Raw genomic sequence first — 15620 nt, forward strand, 5'->3', positions numbered from 1 at the left:
GCCCTCCTCCACAGGGACCTCCAGCCCCACCACCACCTGCCACTGCACCCCGCGCCCCTGCACCTCTGCAAAGCCTCCTGCTCCCCTGACACATGGTGAGCTGGAAGCACCAGGGAGCTAATGCCCCCAGAGCAAGCCCCCCTCAATGACGCACCGCAAGGGGGCGCATCGTAGCCCCAGCTTCCTTGCCCCTTGAGTTGGATGACTCCTGCTGCCCACAGCCTTTATGGGCTTCCTTTTCCTCTCCGTTCTCACAGCCCCCCTCCTCTGCTAGCCCACCCTGGGACTGCCTTCCAACCAACCCTGCGCCCACAGCCCTGAGACCACCACCCGAAGGCAGGGACAAAAACTAAGGCAAACCCATGCCAGGTGGGGGATCATCAGAGGACACAGATGAAGGTCTCATCTTCCATAGAAGACCAGCCTGCTCCAGACCAAGCCCTGTGCTCAGGGCTGGGGACTCAGCCAGAACCGCCAACATCTGACTCCTGGACCCCCCCAGAGCTCCCAGGCTGCAGGGGGCACAGTCATGAGACACTAACCGCTGTGCAATGGGACCAGCTCTCACTTCCATCACCCCCAGCCCTGCAAACCAGCCCAAGGGGTGACCTCCTAAAGACCGAGTCTCCCTATGGTCTCAGCTCCCTCCATGGTGCAAATACCGGGCCCCAAAGCAAACACAGGCCAACCACCAAACAAGATCTAGTCAGTCATATCCGTGCTGATTTGACAGCTTTCCTTCCTCTCTTTCTTTCCCTGGTGACTTCTAGCCATCTGTGTGGCACTCGGGTTTTGACAGTTGGAACAGGGTATGCCTAGGGAACTGGAGAGGCTGTAGGAGAATCAAAAGGCATCCGACAAACACCAGGGTGTAAGGGTGGGGACAGGTGCCCTGATTCTCCAGCCCCAGAGCCCTGATCAAAGGATGGTCCCAGGTGTTGGGCCTTCTGCTTCGGGCTGCCATCCCACATGGATCAGGGTAGCTGAGGGGTCCCAGGGTCTCCTTCACTCCTCACGACAACTGTGTGCAGGCACGATGGTCTGGGCTGAGGGGCCAAGACCTACAGCGCTGCTCCCCTCTTCCTGCAGCAGGGCTTGTCTCCTGCAAGGACTCCTGCCTAAGCCCTTCTCTGCCCCCACTCTTGGCCTCCTTGTCCTGTGGCCAGCTCATTCTCCAGGTTCAGTATCAGCTTACCTGTCATCCCCCCAGAAAGTGCTTCCCTAACCCCCCACTCTAGGCTAAATGGTATCCCCCCGCAAAAAACAGATTCAAGTCCTAACCCTCTGCACCTGTAAATGTGACCTTAATTATCCATGGGGACTTGGCAGATGTAAAGTTAAGACAGGTCATGGTGGATTTGGGTGGGCGCCCCCTCAACAATGATTTCTCTCTCATAGTAACCAGAGGGAAATTTGGACCCAGAGAGGAGAATGTCATGCGAAGAGGGGGTCGGAGACTGGAGACTGGAGTTTGGGGCCACATGCCAAAAGCAACAAGAAACAAGGAAGGTTCTTCCCTAGAGCTTTTGCGAGAGCATGCAATACCTTGACTTCAGACTGTGAGCTTCTAGAACCGGGAGAATAAATTTCTGTTGTTTTAAGTCACAGTCTGGTACACTGTTAGGGCAGCCCTCAGAAGTTAATAAACCCTTCATTAAGGTCGATCTATTTTGTCTTCTCTATCACACATCTTCTTTTCTTCCTCCTTCATCTCAGTAATAACAAAAGTATAGTTATCCTCATGTGTCACATTCATTTCCCATCTTACTGGCTAGACTAGGAGGGCTGTGAAGGCAGAGGTGTTGCCTGCTTTGTTCTCTGCTACATTCTCGGTATCTAGCCCAGGGTCTATGGTGCCTGGTACATGGTAGGTGCTGAATAAATGTTCGCTAACTGAAGATTTAATGAATGCCAATGGTGTGCTAATGCTACTCCAAAGGAACAAAAAAAAATAGTCCTCTCCTGATGGAGTTCACATTCTACCTTCAACGAGGACCATAACAAGTAAGTAAACAGAGAGATGCCAGAAGATGACAAAGTAGAGGGGCGGGGGGGGCAGGGCAGGATAAGGGAGATTGAGTACTGCCATAAAACAGCACCAACTGAAAACAAAGTAGGTGGTCAAGAAGGCCTTGTTGATTGGTGCTATTTAAGTAAGGTTTCAAGAAAGTGGTTTGAAGGAGTTGGCCATATGAGATTCTGGGAGAAGAAGAATCCAGACCAAGGGTATGGCCAATGCAAAGCTCCTAAGGCTTGGTAGTTCAAGGAACTGACAAGAGGTCTGTGTAGACAGACTGGAGTGAGGAAAGGGAAGAGTTGAAGGAGAGGAAATCAAATATGTAGCGGGTGGTAGGATGGATGGATGGATGGATGGATGGTGCAAACACCGGGCCCCTAAGGGCCCTCTCCATCAGGAGAAGACTATTTTTTTTGTTCCCTTGGAGTAGCATTAGCACACCATAGGCGTTCATAGATGGAGAGATGGATGGATGGATGGATGGATGGATGGATGGATGGATGGATGGATATGGATGGATGGACGGATGGATGGATGAATATGGATGGAGATGGATGGATGGATGGATGGGTGAATGTGGATAGATAGAGGAGAGGAGAGAGGGAGAGAAGAAGGGGAAAATGGTCCATGTCTAGGAATCAAAGGCAGGTACTAACTCTGTCCTTGAACCATATGTTAGGTCAGTAATTGTGAATATAAAGGGCTCTGCCACTCAAGAAACATGGCGAATCACAAACCAAATGAAGTCAGCCCTCCACGCCCTCTTCTGCCATAACACAGCATCATGGAACAGGGATGAGGATGCCTAAGAAAGGAGGCTCAATCTTCTTGGGGACTCAGGGTCCCAAATGAGGGCTCCTCCAGGGTCTGGGATCATACCTACCCATCTGGCCAGAGCCCCCACATACAAAGCCCTTCCTTATAGCTACAAACCATAAGGCTGAAAGGCACTTGGGTGGCTCAGTCAATTAAGCATCTGACTTAAGCTCAGGTCATGATCTCGGGGTCCTGGGATCAAGCCCTGTGTCAGGCTTCACACTCAACAGGGAGTCTGCTTCTCCCTCTCTTTTTACCCCTATCCCAGCTCATGCTCGCTCGCTTGCTCTCTCTATCTCTTTCTCTCAAATAAATAAAGAAAATCTTTTAAAAAAATAAAATAAAATAAGGCTGATCTGCTCCAGGCTCCTGATAACTAACAGTGGATCTATCCCAGAGGACGTGCTAGTGAGGTGCCTTCTGATACTGAGTCCCTAAAGGACACCCATAAAATTTGTTAAAAGTAAAAAATTTGGAATGAAATCCTATTGGTTTATTAAAGTTAGGAATTTCATCTTCCTTCCCTTCCTGGGAAATTCCTAGGTGAGGGTGTGACTCAGATCCTAAGTCAAGGGGACCCCTTGGTCCCCAGATCCTACTCCTGATCTTCTTACATCTCTCCCATCTCTCCTACTCTGGGAAACATTTGCAGCCCTCCAGACCGGACATATGGCGCATGTGCAGACTGGATCCCTGGTGGTGGCTCTCTCCCCACATGCCTCATCTGCCCCCCATGGAGTACTCAGTTCTCACATGCCCTCTGGACACCTGTTGCCCAGCTGGCCACTTCACCTTGCAGAACCTTCTTTTCTTGATTTCTATGCCATCATCTTCCCCCTCCTTCTCCTCCTGTCTCCCTGGCTGCTCTTTCTCTGCTCAGCAAGGTCCTGTCACCCCACAACTTCCAAATGGTCAGAGTACTCCAGGGCTGCATCTTGGGCTCATTCTTCTCTCTCTCTCTCTCTCTCTCTCCCCTTTTCCCCCTCCCTCCCTCCCTTTCTCCCCCTGCAGTTCTCTCCTTACGCTATCTCATCCATTCCCAGGGCTTGAATATCATCTACATACTGGCAACTTCAACATTCTCATGTCCAACACCAGCCTCCCCGCTGACTCCAGACTCCATCCTTCTGTGCACTTCCACGGGGCACCTAAGACTCACCGTGCCCAAAATGAACTGATCTTCTCCACGTTTCCTCTCTCAGGAAGTGGTACAACCCCACCGCTGGAACCAAGCACCAAGGAATCCCCCCATGACTTCTCTCTGTGACCCTGCCCCCTCACACCCACAGGTCCCCTCAGCACTCATTCCAGGACCTACCTTAACTCCGGCTTCTTCTCTCTCCACCTCTCCTCCTAGGCTGGGCCTCCAACCTCATTCATCATCCTTCTTCCTCTCTGGCCAGAGTGGTCATCCCAAAGTGTCAGCTTTGCTGCAGGGAGAGAAAACAGCAATCATGATGCACACACATAGCGCCAAGTGTCCTGTGGTTGGATGGAGGTCAGCGGCAGACCTCCTAGCGGAGAACCACGTGCACCGCAGGGACAGCCCTGCCCTCTCTGCGAGCCAAGAGGAAGAAGCCAGTACCCCACAGCCCAGTGTGCAGAGCCCGGCGCATCCTAGCCCCAGTTAATTTCATTTCCACTGGTCATAACAATAACAATATCCCTCTCTGCCACTGTGGCACCCTTTGCAGAGAGTTTCCAGGAGCATTACCATCACAACTTCTTCACTAACCCCGTAGGATGGGTGCGATAACCCTCAGCCACAGGAGGGACCCCGGAACAAGGACTCCAGGTCAGGCCATTGACTCAATTAAAGCTACAGATCCCAATTCCCACCACCTCCCACGGTCCCTACTTGGAATAAGCATTCCCATACTCCCCATAAACAACTCCAAAATCTCACCATTCAAACACCCAGTTAACTCTGGGAACATAGGCAAAAATCCCATGTTGGCCACAGATTCCCGATGAGGGTTTGGGTCAGTTCTTAGCACCCACTATGTGCCCAGCAGCCCTGCACGCAATCACTGTGTTCTGGAAATGCCTCATCTAAACCAAAACTTTCAGTTTAAAGGGACCCCTACTTCACTTGCTCATTCTCATCATTCTCAACCCTGGCTGCACCTGAGAATCTCCTGGATAGCCCACACCCCAGAACTGTGATTCTATTGGCCTCTGGGATGGATATGCTTTGATAGTCTCTGATTTTTTAAAAGAAGAGGTAATTCTAAGAGGAAACCATTGTTGAAAATCATTGAGATTTGATCCACAAACATATATTGAGGACCAGGTACGTGCCTTCCAGAAGCTTCTACCTAATATGGGAAATAAGAAAGTAAACAGATTATTAAAATGAACTGTTTTCCAAGTATTGATTTTTGTTAATTTTTTTAAAGATTTTATTTATTTATTTGACAGACAGAGATCACAAGTAGGCAGAGAGGCAGGCAGAGAGAGAGAGAGAGAGGGAAGCAGGCTTCCTGCGGAGCAGGGAGCCTGATGCGGGGCTCGATCCCAGGACCCTGAGATCATGACCCGAGCCGAAGGCAGCAGCCCAAACCACTGAGCCACCCAGGCGCCCCAGATTTTTGTTAATTTTTTTTAATGTAACAAACTTTTATTACTTACCAGTTGATAGGCAACATTCTAAACACTATACAAATTTAACTTATTTAGAACTTGGAACAGTGATAAAGGTACCATTATTAGCCCCATATTCCAGATGAAGCTACAGAGAGCTTGTAACTTGTGTAAAGTCAAATTGTCTGACAAGTGGCCAAACTAGAATTCAAATCTAGAGAATGGGTTTCCTCTTTCTAACCACTGTTCTCTGAAGGCAGTGGCTCCTAAATTTTAGGGGAATTTGTGCAATTTCACAAAAACACAAATTCTCAGCCTCACTCACCTACCCCACTTCCCACAACGCTCAGATTCCAGTTCAATCAATTGAGGTGGGAAACCTGGGAGCCTACGTTTTTGGTGTGTATCCCAGGCGATTCCAATGCAGGCGTCCTGAGGGTGGTCCAAGGAACATGGAAGGATTGACCGCTTTTCTCCAAGGGCGCACTGAGGAGTAGGGCCCAGAGCTCTCGGCTCCTTCAGGCGGAGACAGGGAGGCTGCCATCTTCATTCCCGTCCTCCAGAGCTCTACAGAAAGCCTTTAGGGAACAAAAGCTCCAGAGAGCGAACCCAAGTTTATTATTCAGCCTGGTCCCTGGCAAGGACGGTGCAGTTCTGCCTTGGGCAAAGACATTTGAGAATCACTGCAACAGGCCCCTCCCAACAGAAGATCAACAAGAACATCCACCCAAGACCAAGCTCATGGGATCAATAAGAACTGCAGAACTCCAGAGATGGGGAATGCAACACATAGAATTCATGGCTTCTTTCCCACGATGCCTTAATCTTTCAAAGTTAAATTTTTTTTATTTTTTTTATTTTTTTTAAACATATATTTTTATCCCCAGGGGTACAGGTCTGTGAATCACCAGGTTTGCACACTTCACAGCACTCACCAAAGCACATACCCTCCCCAATGTCCATAATCCCACCCCCTTCTCCCAACCCCCCTCCCCCCAGCAACCCTCAGTTTGTTTTGTGAGATTAAGAGTCACTTATGGTTTGTCTCCCTCCCAATTCCATCTTGTTTCATTGATTCCTCTTCTACCCACTTAAGCCACCATGTTGCATCACCACTTCCTCATATCAGGGAGATCATGATAGTTGTCTTTCTCTGCTTGACTTATTTCGCTAAGCATGATATGCTCTAGTTCCATCCATGTTGTCGCAAATGGCAAGATTTCATTTCTTTTGATGGCTGCATAGTATTCCATTGTATATATATACCACATCTTCTTGATCCATTCATCTGTTGATGGACATCTAGGTTCTTTCCATAGTTTGGCTATTGTGGACATTGCTGCTATAAACATTTGGGTGCACGTGCCCCTTTGGATCACTACGTTTGTATCTTTAGGGTAAATACCCAGTAGTGCAATTGCTGGGTCATAGGGCAGTTTTATTTTCAACATTTTGAGGAACCTCCATGCTGTTTTCCAGAGTGGCTGCACCACACACGAAAATAGACTCAAAATGGATGAAGGACCTCAATGTGTGAAAGGAATCCATCAAAATCCTTGAGGAGAACACAGGCAGCAACCTCTTCAACCTCAGCCACAGCAACATCTTCCTAGGAACATCGCCAAAGGCAAGGGAAGCAAGGGCAAAAATGAACTATTGGGATTTCATCAAGATCAAAAGCTTTTGCACAGCAAAGGAAACAGTTAACAAAATCAAACGACAACTGACAGAATGGGAGAAGATATTTGCAAATGACATATCAGATAAAGGACTAGTGTCCAAAATCTATAAAGAACTTAGCAAACTCAACACCCAAAGAACAAATAATCCAATCAAGAAATGGGCAGAGGACATGAACAGACATTTCTGCAAAGAAGACATCCAGATGGCCAACAGACACATGAAAAAGTGCTCCATATCACTCGGCATCAGGGAAATACAAATCAAAACCACAATGAGATATCACCTCACACCAGTCAGAATGGCTAAAATCAACAAGTCAGGAAATAACAGGTGCTGGCGAGGATGCGGTCAAAGTTAAATTTTTTTTTAAAGATTTTATTTTTATTTATTTGACAGAGAGATCACAAGTAGGCAGAGAGGCAGGCAGAGAGAGAGGGGGAAGCAGGCTCCCCACCGAGCAGAGAGCCCGATGAGGGGCTTGATCCCAGGATCCTGAGAACATGACTCGAGCTGAAAGCAGAGGCTTAACCCACTGAGCCACCCAGGCACCCCAAAGTTAAATTTTTTTTATTTTATTTTTTTCTCATTCTATTTATTTAATTTTTCCTCTTTCCTATTTTAATGTTTTTAACCATTTTACTTTATCAATACCTTTTTTTAAAATCTTTTTTAATTTTCATTGTTATAGTCGTATTCTATCCCTTCATTGTATTTAACCTTATTTTATATATATATATAGGTTTTTCTTTCTTTAAAATTTTGAGATGTACCCTTGGGGATAAAAATATATTATATGTTTATGAAAAATAAAAAATTAAAAAATTGAAAAATAAATAAATAATTTGGCAATACAGTTTCTTCTAATGGATCAAAATATACCCTAAATCTAGCACATGTATTTGTTCTAGTCTCAAGCCTAATCACATTCTTTTCCCTCTTTTTTTTTCTTTTTTCAGCCGACTTCTTATCAATTCCTTTTTTAGAATCCTTTTTGATTTTCATCTTTACAGTCATATTACATTCCTTCATCTTGTTTACCCTTACTTTTGTAAATATATGTTTTTCTTTCTTTAAAATTTTGGGAGGCAGTTTCTTCTAACAGACCAAAATACACCAAAATCAAATGTGTGGCTCTGTTCTATTCACCATTCTAATAAATATAATATTATATATACTTTCATATATTTTTATATATACATATTATATATAATATGCACAAAAACAGATTCTCAGATATATATATTATATACACAGATATATATAATATATATTATATTATATATTATATATTATATTAATTATAATTAATTAAATAATTATATAGTATATATTATATATTACATATATTATAATTTATATGTACATATTTATATGTATATATACATATTTATTATATATTATTATATATGTATGTATATATGTATACATATTTATTATATATTTATATATAAATATATATGTGCATACATATGTATATGTATAAATAAATATAATATATATTTATTTTTATATTTTTATATACACATATATAATATTATATTGATTATAATTAATTGAATATATATTTATATATACATATTATATATTGTATTATATATATTTCTATTTATTTATACATATTATACATAATATATATATTATGTAATATAATATATATATTAGAATAACTGGGATCCCAGAAGAAGAAAGAGAGAGGGAGGCAGAACCAAATTATACCAGAGAATTTCCCTAATTTGGCAAAGAGAAAAAGCATCAAAATCCAGGAGGCACAGAGAATCCCCCTCAAAATCAATAAAAATAGGTCAACACCCTATCATCTAATAGTAAAACTTACAAGTCTCAGTGACAAAGAGAAAATCCCAAAAGCACCTCAGGACAAGAGGTCTGTAATATACAATGGTAGAAATATTAGATTGGCAGCAGACCTATCCACAGAGACCTGGCAGGCCAGAAAGGACTGGCATGATATATTCAGACACTAAACAAGAAAAATATGCAGCCAAGAATACTATATCCCACTAGGCTGTCATTGAAAATAGAAAGAGAGATAAAAAGCTGCCAGGACAAACAAAAACTAAAAGAATTTGCAAACACCAAACAAGCCCTACCAGAAATATTGAAAGGGATCCTGTAATTAAAGGGAGAACCTAAAAGTAACAGACCAGAAAGGAAAAGAGACAATATACAGTAACAGTCACTTTACAGGGAATACAATGGCACTAAATTCATATCTTTCAATAATTACCCTGAATGTAAATGGGCTAAATGCCCCAATCAAAAGACAAAGGGCATCAGGATGGATTAAAAAAACAAACAAACAAACAAAAAACAAGACCCATCAGTATACTGTCTGCAAGAAAATCATTTTAGACCCAAAGACACCTCCAGATTTAAAGTGAGGGGGTGGAAAACAATTTCCCATGCTAATGAACATCAAAAGAAAGCTGAAGTGGCAGTCCTTATTTCAGATCAATTAGATTTTAAGCCAAAGACTATAATAAGAGATGAGGAAGGACACTATATCATACTTAAAGGGTCTGTCCAACAAGAAGTTCTAACAATTTTTTTTAAGATTTATTTATTTATTTGACAGACAGAGATCACAAGTAGGCGGGGGGGGGGGGGGGTGGCGAAGCAGGGTCCCCACTGAGCAAAGATCCCAGTGCCGGGCTTGATCCCAGGACCCTAAGACCATGACCTGAGCTGAAAGCAGAGGCTTAACCCACTGAGCCACCAACACACCCCTAGATCTAACAATTTTAAATAACTATTCCCCTAACATGGGAGCAGCCAATTATATAAACCAAAAAATAACAAAATCAAAGAAATACATTGACAATAATATAATAATAGGAGGGGATTTTAACACCTCCTCAGTGAAATGGACAGATCATCTAAGCAAAAGATCAACAAGGAAATAAAGGCTTTAAATGACACCCTGGACTAGATGGACATCACAGATATATTCAGAACATTACATCCCAAAGGAACAGAATACGCATTCTTCTCTAGTACATATGGAACACTCTCCAGAAGAAATCACATCCTGGATCATAAATTAGGTCTCAGCTGGTACCAAAAGATTGGGATAATTCCCTGAATATTTTCAGACCACAGTGCTTTGAAACTCAAACTCAATCATGAGAGGAAAGTTGGAAAGAACTCAAATACATGGAGGCTAAAGAGCATCTTACTAAAGAATGAATGGGCCAACCAGGAAATTAAAGAAGAATTTTTAAAATCCATGGAAACAACCCTATGACCCAGTAATCACACTACTGGGTATTTACCCTACAGATACAAATGTAGTGATCCAAAGGGGCACATGCATCCGAATGTTTATAGCAACAATGTCCACAATAGCCAAACTATGGAAAGAACATAGATGTCCATCAACAGATGATGAATAAAGAAGATGTGGTACATATATATATATATATATATATATATATATATATATATATATATATATATATACACACACACACACACACACTGGAATACTATGCAGCCATCAAAAGAAATGAAATCTTGCCATGTGCAACAACGTGGATGGAACTAGAGGGTATTATGCGGAGCAAAATAAGTCAATCAGAGAAAGACAATTATCATATGATCTCTCTGATATGAAGAATTTGAGAGGCAGGGCAGAGGGTTGTGGGGGTAAGGGAGAGGGAAAAATATGAAACAAGACGGGACCAGGGAGAGAGAAAAACCATAAGAGACTCTTAATTTCAGGAAACCAACAGCATTGTTGGGGGTTGGGGGCTAGAGATATGGTGGCTGGGTTACGGACATTGGGGAGGGTATGTGCTATGGTGAATGCTGTGACTTGTGGAAGACTGATGATTCACAGACCTGTGCCCCTGAAACAAATAATACATTCTATGTTAATAAAGTAAAATTTTTTAAAAGGTGGAAGCTAGGGGCACGTGGCAGTCCATTAAGTCTCTGCCTTTAGCTCAGGTCACAGTCTCGGGGTCCTTCCCCCTTTGAGCTCTCTGAGGAAGCCAGCACCTGTGCGGTGAGGACCCACAGTCAGGTCTGTAGGAGGAGCCAAGGCGTCCTGACAACAGCCAGCACAGCCATGCAAGTTGGACATCTGGCCATTGGACAGTCTATCCCCCACCGACATCTTGATGCAACCTCCTAAGAGTTCCTGAGCAATATCACCTGGTTAAGCTGCTCCTGGATTATACAAAACTGTCAGATCCTAAGTGCTTGTGTCTTTAAACCCCTACAGTTTGGGGTATTCCTTACTCAGCGTCAATAGACGACGAATACAAAGAAACAGCTTTTGCCATCAATGAGAGTCAGAAAAAAGCTGCAGCCAGGTCTGGAGGAACGCAGGCCAGAAAGGAGAGAGAGGGCGTTCATTCCAGGTAGAGGGAACAGCATGTGCTAAGGCACAGTGAGTGCATGGACCTGGTATTCTTGTGCTTTGCTGGGAGCACAGGAGGCACCCCAGTGAGTGGCTAGAGATGCAACAGGTCCCAAGTCAGGATAAACAGGGCAACCAGACATCCCAGTTTGCCCTGGACAATAACTTTTTTTTTTTTTAAGATTTCATTTATATATTGAGAAAGAGAGAATGTGAATGGGGGAGGGGCGGAGGGAGAGAGAAATAATCTCAAGCAGACTCCCCATTGAGTGCAGAGTCAGACTCAAGGTTCAATCTCATGACCCTGAGATCTCTACCTGAACCAAAATCAAGAATCAGATGCCTTAACCGACGGAGCCACCCAGTCGCCCCCGACCCAGGACAGTCTTGATTGACACCTATTATCCACACATCCCAAGCAATTTACTCTTTGTCCAAGATAAAATGGTCTCATATTAGACGATTATGAGCTAGATGTGATCGCCCTGCTGATGAGCCCCATATGTAGGCTCTACCCTGGAGGCACGGGGAGCCGTGGAGGGGTTTTGAGCTTGGGAGTGACCTGATCCCAGGTGTTTCAGAAAAATGCATTTGCAGAGAAGGCACAGGCGTGCCAGGTGAACTGAGATGCAGCATGGACTGGTCTGGAGTGAGTGTAGAGGCTTGACCAGGGTTGAACAAGCTGAGAGCAAGAAAGGCCCTGGACACAGCTGGTCAGGCAGTCAGTGACTACGACAGCCTCTAAGGAGGCCAGAACAGTGGTAATGGTATCCGGGGAAGTTTCAGAAAATTTAGGAGATACTTAAAAGCCTCTGTTGCAGTAAAAGCTGGAGGAGGAGAAGCTGGAAGGCAAGCTGAGGTGCAAAGACTGCCGGGAGCGCGGCCCCCACATTTCAGGGACCAGGGCTCCGTCTAAAAGTAGCTCTCAAATGAGTCACTTCAATCAGAGCCAACCAGGCTTTGGCTGGTTCATTTCTGAACTGCAGGGGGGTCTGACCAAAGGAATCGAAACCACATGTAACCTTGGCTCGAGCAGATCCTGTCGGACCCAGTCTCCCGAGAGACGGGCAGCACCACAGACAGTCCCAAAGCTCGATAGCTCGTCTCCCTCACACAAGACTGCAACGATGCAAGAATTTTTTTTTTTTTTTCATTTTACAGATAGGGCCTCAGGCCTGGGACTGCTGGCACCCCGGCAGGGACTCAGACCCAGCCCGCCCCAGAAACCCAGTATTAGCCAGACAGAGGGTTTTGGGTGAAATCCCTAGAAACACTCTCTCACCTTCTCCTGGCTGGAATACCTTGGCTGAACTTGAGTCATCCTCCTAATAAAAATTCCATGTTCCATCAGCAGAATGCTTCCAGTCCAATTAGATCAATTTTCTCTAAGTAGCAATAAATGTGTTTTCCTTTCAGAGGCCAGCCCGACACATTAAGCAGGCTTGGGGCGGCCATTCCCTAGCCCGATGGCTCCGAGGGTGCAGGGTCAGGGGTCACAGCGCCGCCGCCTCCAGCTCATTAGTGGGGCCCATTCATCTTTGCTGGGGACACCAGCACTCAACATGGTGTCAGGGCTCAGGGTGGGGGGCGGTGGGTAATTCATCAGGGATTCAGGTTCGCTGGAGACAAGAGCAGAAAAGCAGACCTGCTCATAGGCCGGCAGGAGCCCAGGCCCAGCAGCTGAGGCTGGGAGCCGCCTGGTTAAAGGTTAACCTGGTCCTGGACATCGATCTGTGGACCCCCCCACCCCACCCCCAGCCACCATACAGGGAATGAAGGGCCCCCAGGGAAAGCCCCTTTGAAATGCACCTGGCTCCTCTCTGCTGGCTGAGGTTCCCTTCCGGCCACCTCCCTAACGCCCCAAATCCATCCAAGCAAGGCCTCCAAGGGCCTGGAGAATGACACTGTCCCTTGCCCCCCCACACACACACAGCTCAGGAACTTGCCAGAAAGAGACCCTTTGATTTGCAAATCCAGATGCTAGGAACAAGAGGGTACTTCAGCCAGGCCTTACCCTGCCTGACCCGGTCCACCGGCCCAGAGGACGCTTGGCTAAAAGCATGAGACCTTTCCACTTCCCAAGGGCTGGGACTCAGTGTTCCTCACACACACAGCCCCTGCCACCCTGAGCCAGCCGAGGCCCCAGCCCAGAGACAAAATTACCAGAGGCCCAGGGCACAGGAGGCATTTGCCAGGGATGCCGGAAGGGAGGACCACAGACTGAGCAGTTTCCACGACAAATCTTCATTGTCTTACAGTTCTGGAGGCTAGAAGTCCATGGTCAAGGTGTCAGCAAGGCCAAGGCCTCCCCGAAGATGCCCGAGAAGGGTGTGTCCCAGGCCTCTCTCCCAGCCTCGGGGGGCTCCTTGGCTTGTGGCAGCATCATTCCAGCCTTTCTATGGCATTGTGTGAGTGAGTGAGTGTGTGTGTGTGTGTGTGTGTGTGTGTGTCTGAATTTCCCCTTTTTATAAGGACATCAGGCATATGGGATTAGGGCCCACTATCATGACCTCATTCTAACTGAAGACATGATCTCCAAATCCAGCCACATTCTGAGCTACCGGGGGTTAGGATTTCAGTGTATGCATGAGAGGGTATATCATTGAGCCCACAGTAGCCTCCTTTTGGGCCACAAGAGAGGGGAGCCGCAGTGATCCCGGCTCATTTGGGGACACAGATGTGAACGGAGTGACCGCCAGGCCCGGCAGAAGGTGCTGGGGATGCGGTGAACATCTGCAGTCTGTCCTGTGAGTTCGTAGCTGGCACGGAGGCAGGCGCTCATCCATCACGCAAGTAAATGTACAGTTACAATCTGTGATGAGAGCCCCGAAGCACAGGTGTGGGCAGCTAGAAACGCGGGTCCCCGGGTCACACTGCAGGTAAGACGTAGAGCTGGGCCGGGCGTGACAATGGCGAGATCATGCCTGGCGTCCCTGGGCTCTTGCTCAGTCCAGCCGACCCCCACCCTCACATCCTCCCGCCCCAGCCCCCCTCCCAGCCTGATCCTTTTCCTGGAAACTGGATTAATAGCATCTGAGCAAGCCTGGCCAGGAAGCACAGCTCGGGGTAACCTTTCTGGAGAGCTCCGGGGGCCTGGCAGAGGTCTTCCTGATTTACACTGCCCCGGTCAGCCCGCCCTCCTCGACAGAGGGCCCTTCCTTCTGCTCAAGCTGCACTCCATCCAGACAACGACCCCCAGGTCCTGGGCCCCAAAGTCACCTCCTTGGGGAGACATTGCTGAACAGACCCCCCATAGCAGCTCCCACCCCAAACCTCTCCTCAGCACCCTAAGCCCAACTGAGACTAAATAATGGATTGCAAAATTAGCTGTTCTGTGTCTGTCTCCCCTGGAGGCTGCGAGCTTTCCGACAACTGAGACAATGTTCTCATGCATTCCCATCTGCCCCCAGTCCCACCCCGCGCCGGTGACACAGCAGTGCTCTGGAAACACGGGCTGAATAAATCAACAAAATTCTTGATTGTTTAATCGACCTCCTACTTCTCCCCAAACCACAAGCTGACCCACCGGCCAGAGGCCAAATCTCTGCTGCTCCTGAGGGCACCAGGAGGATAAAGAGGAGGAACAAGAGAGATGCTATTCGGAGGGGAGGGGGGGGTGGGGAGGGAGAGCTCGGGGAAACGACAAGAGAATGAGAACATGCAAAGTGAATTTGCAGAAAAGCAAGCATTTCCATTTGGCCAGACTGGGGCTTGAGTGTTCGGTTCAGGCGGCAGTCACGGGTGCCCACAGAAGGTCTCTGAGTGGTGCCCATTCTGATAGGCAGAACAGGTGCCAAATGCGAGACCAGAGGTCAGGAAAGTGGAGTTTGCTATAGCCAAGGTCCCGGCGCTGCCCCCCAGAGAAGGCAATCAAGGTGACTGAGGGAAAGCAGGAAAGGCGACAATGACAGCGAATCTGGGGACATGTGTGGCACAGGGAGGAAGGATCCGGTGGAGCAGTGTGATCAGGAAAGCAGAGAAGAAGGAGGGAAGCTGGGCGGGTCCCGTGCACTGGGAGGGAGGCACTCAGGTCCTTCTTTTACCTGCCCACAGGGTGGATCAGGGGACCTGGCTTTGAACGCTGACCCTATCAGAGACTGGCTATAAAACCCGTGTGAGGGGCGCCTGGGTGGCTCAGTG

General features: G+C 46.6%; 1 long non-coding RNA gene across 1 annotated transcript in view; it reads right to left on the reverse strand.

The window, feature by feature from the left end:
• Window positions 1-15620, reverse strand: part of LOC309871074 — an 85872-nt gene that overhangs the window by 59056 nt on the left and 11196 nt on the right. The window contains exon 2 of the long non-coding RNA XR_014315010.1: window positions 4152-4263. This is a non-coding gene — a long non-coding RNA (uncharacterized lncRNA). The remainder of the gene's footprint in view (window positions 1-4151; window positions 4264-15620) is intronic.

The sequence above is a fragment of the Mustela nivalis genome, assembly GCF_964662115.1.
Source record: "Mustela nivalis genome assembly, chromosome: 8".
Classification (NCBI taxonomy): domain Eukaryota; kingdom Metazoa; phylum Chordata; class Mammalia; order Carnivora; family Mustelidae; genus Mustela; species Mustela nivalis.